The sequence below is a fragment of the Protobothrops mucrosquamatus genome, unplaced genomic scaffold (assembly GCF_001527695.2).
Source record: "Protobothrops mucrosquamatus isolate PMUCROS unplaced genomic scaffold, P.Mucros_1.0 scaffold5135, whole genome shotgun sequence".
NCBI lineage: Eukaryota > Metazoa > Chordata > Lepidosauria > Squamata > Viperidae > Protobothrops > Protobothrops mucrosquamatus.
In genome coordinates this window covers 2,394-11,633 of record NW_015391008.1, presented here as the reverse complement: position 1 = coordinate 11,633, position 9,240 = coordinate 2,394, and the positions used below count along the sequence as shown (strand labels likewise).

The following is a 9,240-nucleotide window of genomic DNA, read 5'->3' as shown; positions in this document are numbered from 1 at the left end:
TCCAAACCATGGTGAGGGGGCTTTTGAGAAGTGGCTGTGCTCCCCGAGTCAGCTTTTTGGGAAGAGCTCAGTTCACCAAGCCATCCATTTCGGAGAGAGCCTTCCATTTGTGTGCGCTCATAATCCCAAACGCCTCCATCAGTCCCAGAGGAAGGGGACCTCCCCGAGCAAAAATGCTTTTCTCACCATGATCCTTCACGTCTTTCCAGTAAATGACATCCACTGCAAATGACTTTTTTTTCTGGGTGTAATAGAGATAGTCCTCACTTACCATTTGCCTCATTTAGTAACCATTCAAGATTATGATGGTATAAACAAAACAGTTTGGCAAATAATCCTTTAATTTACAAACATCATATTGTTTCTGATAGCCACTGACATGCTCACATGGCTTATATAACAAGCAAAGTTCATGGAGAAGACAGAAATAAAATCACAAGTTGCAGCCCCTCCTCAGCCATGAAAGGTCCCTCGGGGTCAGCCAGATTTGATGGACCAGACCAAGAAATCAGCTCCACAGGAAGACTCGTAACAGTCTTTTTTTTATTTTATCAAGACTGAATGTAATAAGAAAATCTTGCATGTCTGATTGTGTTGTACCCTCCCCACAACTTCTTATGCTCCTGTAAATTAGAGAGGGATTTTTCTGAGCCCGTTTCAAATATTATCTCTCTGTTGTGGACTTGAGGTAGGTTGCTTATTTCCCAAGGCTATTCTGCCCTTTAGTTGATGAAATGATGCCTAAAGATTTGAAGTACGTTTTGCCCATGGAAGTCCTCAGCTGTAAGGGCAGAAAATGCTGTCCCCAACCCATCTGCTGACATCTCTACTCAAGCAGTCCTCACTGACCGCAATTGGGACTGGCAACTCGTGTCACTAAGCAGCCCGATCATGATGCGTGATGTCACATGACAGTTCCAACTTATATCTGCTCCTCTGCCTGTCATGTGTCTGATTAACGAAACACTTAAAAGGACTTTCAGGCATCTTTACTCCTAAAAGGCATTTATTAATGTTAAAGATACGTCAGTACAACACGGAGGAAATGCTTAGGACTGGCTTCTTTTCTGCTATGCATTTAATTCTAAGCATTTCCCTCCCACCTTTTTTGGGGGTCATGGTTCACATCTTCCAATCAACTTGGAAGATGTGATTTACTTCCAGTTTCTTTTCCCCTTCTGCCTGGTTTAACTATGAAAATGCCAGACAGCTCTGCATATTGTCAAAGCAAGAATATACAGTATTTGCAGCGTTGACACTGCCGTTGTTAAGCAAGTCACTGTGGGTTGTGAAAGGCAATTTCACATGACCTTGATTTGCAACTCCCTGCTGGCATCCCCACTGATTTTGCTCCGTCATAATCTAGCTGGGAAGGTCACAAATGGGGATCATGAAACCATCATAAATGTGCATCGGTTGGCAGAACCTAAATTGGTGCAACTCCTTTTCCCGCACCTTCATAACCACAGAAAGTGCTGACTTGTTCAGGTCACTGAAGAAGTGCTATGATGACCAGATTTCTGGACCAGGTATACATCTGCTCTCCCTGTGCAATTGTAACTTAAGAAAAATAAAATAGTGGGAAACTAAGGGAAGGGAAAAGGGAAAAAGAAAAAAAATGTGGGGTAGAGGGAGAAAAAGAAAACCCTTGACTTTAGCACAGTAGCCTTACAACCTCAATTTTTTACTTTTACACACTTGTTTATACTAGTCATTTCTATAACAAATCTGTCTAATCAGCAAAATCAAAGCATCATTTTTTCCATCACAAGCATAAAATCCAGAAGTGATTTCCAAATAAAAACAAAATTAGATATATACTCTTCTTCAGATAAAGCAACCTATCTAAGCATCTCTACTTTTTTTCCCTTGCTGTGGGAAATAATATATATTTCTGCTTACAGTTATTAATCTTTGTAAACTATCATCATTTATATTAACAAAGTTCACTGTATTCTTTCAGATTCTTTAACCTTAAAAGGAAAAATACTTTTTTACATCCATTTTAAAATACTAAACTTTTTTAAAAAAACATTTCTAAAATCAATAAGCTCTAGTACATCTTTTTTTTTCACTTCCTTTTAGCATACATACTTTAAAGTTCACTTCAGTTATATTTTACAAGCTTAAAAATTACTCAAAGCATTATATATGAAAGGACAAAACATTTTTAAACCCACTTTATAAACACAAAACTGTATTAAAGGTTTCTTCCAATTACACATATCAGACCAATAAAGTAACACCAATTAGCTCTTTAAATTTAAGTCACTGTCTCCAATTTGTCCTCATAAAGTGTTTTTCTTCTCTGGAATTTCTATCAAATACGTTTCTTTTTCTCAAAGAATTCTTCAGTTTATAAGTGTCCATGAAGACGTCCCAAACTTGTCCTCTTATGAGTGTCAAATTAACTTGGAACGCTACCTTCAATTGTGCTAGGAGATATGTATTTAAATAGTCATCTTCATGCCTAGTGGACAGTCACTTAAATATGAGGCAGTAATGTGCAGCAGCAACCAAAAACGCTAATGCTTGGTTGAATAAGTCAAGATAGAGTCAAGATCACATGAAGTATTAGTACAGCAATATAAAACATTAGTAAGACCATATCTGGAATACTGCATCCAATTTTGGTCATATTATAAAAAAGATAGTAGTAGTAGTAGTAGTAGTAGTAGTAGTAGTAGTAGTAGTAGTAGTAGTAGTAGTAATAATAATAATAATAATAATAATAATAAGAAGTAGTAGTAGTAGTAGTAGTAGTAGTAGTAGTAGTAGTAGTAGTTGGAAGGGACCTTGGAGGTCATCTAGTCCAATCTCCTGCTCAGGCAGGAAACCCTATACCATTTCAGACAAATGGCTATCCAGTCTCTTCTTAATTCCAGTGTTGGAGCATTCACTGCTTCTGGAGGCAGGTTGTTCCACTGGTTAATTGTTCTAACTGTCAGGAAGTTTCTCCTTAGTTCTAGGTTGCTTCTCTCCTTGATTAGTTTCCATCCGTTGCTTCTTGTCCTGCCTTCAGGCGCTTTGGAAAATAGCTTGACTCCCTTGGGACTTTGGAAAGAGTGCAAAAAACAACTAAGATGATTAAGGGCCTGGAGACTAAAACACATGAAGAACGGTTGGATGAATTGGGTATGTCTAGTCTAGTGAAAAAAGGACTAGGGGTGACAAGAAAGCAGTGTTCCAATATTTGAGGGGCTGCCACAAAGAAGAGGGGGTCGATCTGTTTTCCAAAGCACCAGAAGGCGAGACAAGAAACTTTGGATGGAAACTAATCGAGCAAACAAGCAACCTAGACCTAAGGAAAAAATTCTTAGCCAGTGGAACAGCTTGCCTTCAGAAATTGTGGGTGCTTCATCACTGGAGGCTTTTAAGAAGAGACTGGACAGCCACTTGTCCAAAATGGTATAGGATCTCCTGTTTGAGCAAGGGACTGGACTATGAAACCTCCTAGGTCATTTCCAACTCTATTATTCATTTAGGTCAGGGGTAGGCAACCTTGGCTCTTTTATGACTGGTAGACTTCAACTCCCAGAATTCCTGAGCCAGCATGGCTCAGCTTAGAAATCTCTCCCTTTCCCCTCAGCATGGCTGGCTCAGGAATTCTGGGAGTTGAAGTCCACGAGTCATAAAAGAGCCAAGGTTGCCTACCCCTGATTTAGGTTATCAGATATTTGAGAAATTGCCTTTCTACACATCATTGCAGCTCTTAATTACTCATCTTTTTTCCAATTACTGGAGCAGTTTTCATAACATTTTGAGAACATAATCGAATTTATAAATTGAATAGTTTTATTTAGATATCTCTCCAGCACATCTTTTGCAAAGCTACAAAATTCCTCCGTCTCCAACTTCTTAGCTCCCTGTTGTGGTCAAAGAGTAGATGTTTTCCCGGCCAACGAGAATTCATAAAATATCGGAATGTTTCAGCCACTCACACAAAACGATTCAAACCTACAGATTACTTAAAAGAAATAAAATAAGACCACACCTTTCTGTCCTTATAATTCACCATCAAGAATACTACACGCTTCCTTATTTTAGTTTGCCTCCAGAAGTCTTCTTGTTTAACAATAAAGAAATCTCAAAAATGGCAGAAAAACCTTTATATGTGAAATTTTATACTGCTTTTTTTTCCACTGGGCCTTAGGCCCACTCCCTGCACACCTGTCACCCATCACACTCTTATCTTTTGAAGGTCTCCTGGAAGAAGTCATCATTTTCAGTGCATCCACAATTGCTTAATGCGGTCTGCAGTGTTAAGGTAGCAAAACAGACAATGACAATGACCCAGAAGTAGCCCCCTGGCAGGTGTGGCAAAATGGCAGCTGCTTCCACAAATCCACTACATGATACAGGGATGAATCCCAGGCACATTGAAATTAACAGCTGCTTCCACAACACAGTCATGTGGCCCAAGGATGTATGGCCTGCCCTCTTTCCCCTACATGAGGTTCAGAGATCTTCAAAAGGTAAGGAGGAGGAGGGTGTGAGGCCTGCTTGGGTGGGAGTCAGGCTTAAGGACTGCAGGGACCCAGTGGGAGTGAAAAAGCCTGTGGGGACCCTGTGGGGAAGGGAGAGGCCTGTGGGGAAAGGAAAGGCGTGGGGGTGATCAAAGGGTTGAGGTAGGGGAGGCCTTTAGAACACAAGCCTTGACCTGGGGTATGCCCCCAACAATGAAGTAGCCAGTGTCCTGTTTAACAACTCACACATTCATTTAACAGTTTTATCAGGGAGAGAGGGGGATGGGGGGGGCTAGTTAAGCAAAGCAGTTTCATTTAACAGTCATTACAACATAAAACCGTAATTGGTAGGCTCCATTACACTTATACCTTGAGGACTACTTGTATACTGGCAAGGAAATTCTGGGACTCAAAATCTGGAGGACACCAAGGTAGAAGACAGAAACTTCATTTGTGGACATTCCATAAGAAATATACAAAAAACACCACCCAAAAGCCTTTTTGAAGAATTCCACAACTTCTGCAAAAGGAAATATCCAGAAATTTCTGCTGATCACTAGAAATTAGTTAGCCTTTATCAAGACTGTGGGTCCTCTGGTGTATAACCAGGTTGGAATTCTGTCTGAAACTTTTCCCACGATCAGGACATTCATACCATTTCTTCCTGGTACGAGTCATCTGGTGAGTCAACAGGCTGCCATTCTGACTAAAACTTTTTCCACAATCAAGGCATTCAAAAGGTTTCTCTCCTGTATGTGTCCTCTGGTGTCTCATAAGATGGGAAGTTTTACTGAACCTTTTCCTTTGTGAGACCTCTTGTGTGTCATGAGGCTGGAATTCTGACTGAAACTTTCCCCACAATCTGGACACTCATATGGTTTCTCCTGTGTGACTTCTCTGGTGTGTCACCAGGCTGGAATTCTTAGTGAAACCTTTCCCACACTCTGGACACTCATATGGTTTTTCGCCTGTGTGAGTTCTCTGGTGTGTCACCAGGGTGGAATTACGACTGAAACATTTCCCACACTCTGGACACTCATACGGTTTTTCGCCTGTGTGAGTTCTCTGGTGTGTCACCAGTGTGGAATTATGAGTGAAACTTTTCCCACACTCAGGACATTTAAAGGGTTTCTCCCCAGTGTGAGTGCTCTGGTGTATCACCAGGTGGGAATTCCGTCTGAAACTTTTCCCACACTCAGGACATTCATATGGTTTCTCTCCTGTGTGAGTCCTCTGATGTGTCACTAGGCTAGAACTCTTACTGAATCTTTTCCCACATTCTGGACAATCATACGGTTTCTCTCCTGTGTGAGTCTTCTGATGTACCATCAGGTTGGAATTCATACTGAAATGTTTCCCACACTTTGGACACTCATACGGTTTCTCTCCTGTATGAGTCCTTTTGTGTGCCACGAGGCTGGAATTCATACTGAAACGTTTCCCACACTTTGGACACTCATACGGTTTCTCTCCTGTGTGAATCCTTTTGTGTGTCATGAGGCTGGAATTCTGACTGAAACTTTTCCCACAATCTGGACACACATACGGTTTCTCTCCTGTGTGAGTCCTCTGGTGTAGCACCAGGCTGGAATTCTGACTGAAACATTTCCCACATTCTGGACATTCATACGGTTTATCTCCTGTGTGAATCCTCTGGTGTATCACCAGGATGGAATTCTGACTGAAACTTTTCCCACACTCAGGACATTCATACAGTTTGTCCCGGGAATGAGTCCTCCGGTGTGCCACAAGGCCTAAATTCTTACTAAAATGTTTCCCAAAATCAGGAATATCATGCAGTTTCTCCCTCTTGTGAATCCTCTGGTGTACCACTAGAATAGAATTCTGACTGAAACTTTTCCCACAATCTGGACACTCATATGGTTTCTTGCCTGTGTGACTCCTCTGATGTATTACCAGGCTGGAACTGTGACGGAAACGTTTCCTACAATGAGGACATTCAAAGGGTTTTTCTCCTGTGTGAATCCTTTGGTGTATCACCAGGCTGAAATTGTGACTGAAACTTTTCCCACACTCAGGACATTTAAAGGGTTTCTCCCCAGTGTGAGTGCTCTGGTGCATCACCAGGTGGGAATTGCGTCTGAAACTTTTCCCACACTCAGGACATTCATATGGTTTCTCTCCTGTATGAGTCCTTTGATGTGTCACTAGGCTAGAATTCTTACTGAATCTTTTCCCGCACTCTGGACAATCATACAATTTCTTTTCTGTGTGCGTCTTCTGATGTGGCACCCAGTTGGAATTCATACTGAAACATTTCCCACAATCTGGACACTCATACGGTTTATGTCCTGAGGGAGTCCTCTGACGTATCACCAGGCTGGGATTCTTACTGAAACATTTCCCACGTTCTAGACATTCATACGGTTTTTCTCCTGTGTGAGTCCACTGGAGAGTTAACAGGCTGGAATAATGACTGAAACCTTTCTCACTCAGGCATTAATACGGTTTGTTCTAGGGATGCGTCCTCTGGTGTGCCACCAGGCTGAAATTGTTAGTGAAACTTTTCCCACACTCTGGACACTCATTTTTTTTTTTCTCCTGTGTGAGTCCTCTGGTGTGTCACAAGGCCTAAATTCTTACTGAAACATTTCCCAAAATCAGGACTACCATACGGTTTCTCCCTCTTGTAAGTCTTCTGGTGTATCACCAGGTGGGAATGTTGACTGAATCTTTTCCCACAATCAGGACACTCAGAGTGTTTCTCCCTTGTATGAGTCTTCAGGTGTGTCATGAGGTGGGAATTTCTAATGAAACTTTTCCCTCAAACAGGACACTCACAGTTTCTCCCTGGTGTGAGACCTCTGATGTTTCACCAAGTTGCTATGCTCGCTAAAGCCTTTGCCGCACTGAGAGCAGGCATTTGTCCTATATAAGTCCTTCCATGAACCACAGGAGAACTGTTCAGACTAAACCATTTGCCACATTTGTAGCATTTCTATGCTTTTTCTACATTGTGGATCCTCTCGTGCACAATTACTTGCGATTTACAATCTGTGCTTTTCCCAGAACAGGCACATCTATGGACCTTTTCCACCACTGATATTCTTGAGGAGATCAAAAATATGTTTAGCGTTGCTTTGATTCAAACCGTTTTCTTCCTCACAGGGCAAGGCCTATATCACTGTCTGCTCTTCCTGGCTGTCCAATTGACCTTTCTCTCCCCACTGACTTCCAGGTATTTCCCTCTTTTTCCGAATGAAATATAATCTCACTTGATGTTTCATGTAACGTATTCTTGAGTTTCTAGCTTAAAACGTCCTCTTAATTTTCTCTCCTTTGTCTCTCACCTGCTGGGGAAGGAGAAGAATTGTGTTTGCTTTCTGAAGGAAATGGAAAATATTTTGATTTCTGGCTGGTTTTGCTTTCCTTTCCAATGTTGCTTGTTATTCTCAGTTGTCCAGAGTGCTCTTATTGCCATCCTCTTTGTCTATAAGATTCAAAAAAAAAAGTGTAACTTCAATCATTTATAAAATGGTTGCAGAAGATGTGAAAAAAAGAAAAAAGTATATACTACAATAAGTAAGCAAACATAGCACATTGCTAGAATAACCTCTTAATTATGTTTGATTTGACACATGAAAGACTACCAAAATCCAAGTTCAGATATTCATTCAGTCATAAAATTCTCTTTTTCACTTGTGTCATTCAAATTCTTAGCACTGCAAAGAGTTATCATCAAATATATCTGGAAGTGCTGGGGATAGATTATACACTTGTAAATATATACATGCTGAGAGAAATATAAATATACACATCTACAAATGTATATATGTGGAAAATCCATGTTTCCATCCTAAAAAATGTCCCCAAATAGTTAGTCAAATCTGAGTGAATTTTACAGATATGGGAGCTTTAACTGATGAAATGATGCCTAAAGACTCTGCAAGATTAAAAGCACCAGTTTTGCCCATGGAAGTCCTCAACTCCAAGTAAAAGGAGAAAATATTTTCCACAACCCACAACCCATTTGCATAACAAATCGGTGACATCCTAATTCAAGTAGTCCTCACTTACTGATTGCAATTGTGACTGGCATCTGTGTCACTAAGCAGCCCAATCATTAAGCATGATGTCACATGACAGTGCCAACTTACATCTGTTCCTCAGCATTTGTTATGCAAATTGGTATGGATTGTTAAAGGCAATTTCACATGATTTTGAGAAATTAGCTGGGAAGGTCATAAATGCGTGTGGGATGCTGCATCCATTCCAAATGTGAATTGCAATTGCTGCAACTCCTTTTCCTGCACCTTCATAACCACAGGAACTGCTGAGGTGTGGTCACTGAACAAGTTATAGGATGACCATAAATTTGTGGACCACGCGTATGTCTGCTTTTACACTGCCATTGTAGCTTTGAAAGCTCAGGGAAGAAATGGTAAGCGAGGACTGCCTATACACCTGAACATCCCAAAGGTCCTAAAATAGCTTTAAAAAAAAAAAAAAAAGAAGTGCTAGGTTAAGCACATTTGAACCTATTTGTACATGGATAGGGCTCCAATAGGGAATACCGTGCTTGTTGGCTTTACAGAAAGGGAAAGCTATGAAAGCGAAGGTGGAGAGACTCAGAGAAATTCTGTGCCTTAAATAGACATAAAATTTGGAGAAAAACTGAAAATTGGAAAAGGAAGATTGTAATGGAATAACTAGAGGAAGCAGGACTGGCTTGATAGAATCTAAACAAAAACACTCCCTGTGGCATTTTATTCCAACAACTCAAGTTTCTTTGGAGCTCAATCAACCTGCCTCT

At 40.7% G+C, this 9,240-nt stretch overlaps 1 pseudogene; it reads right to left on the bottom strand.

Annotated features, from left to right (window-relative positions):
- Positions 1–5,033: 5,033 nt before the first annotated feature.
- On the bottom strand, positions 5,034–7,250 carry LOC107299578 (annotated as a pseudogene).
- Positions 7,251–9,240: the final 1,990 nt, after the last annotated feature.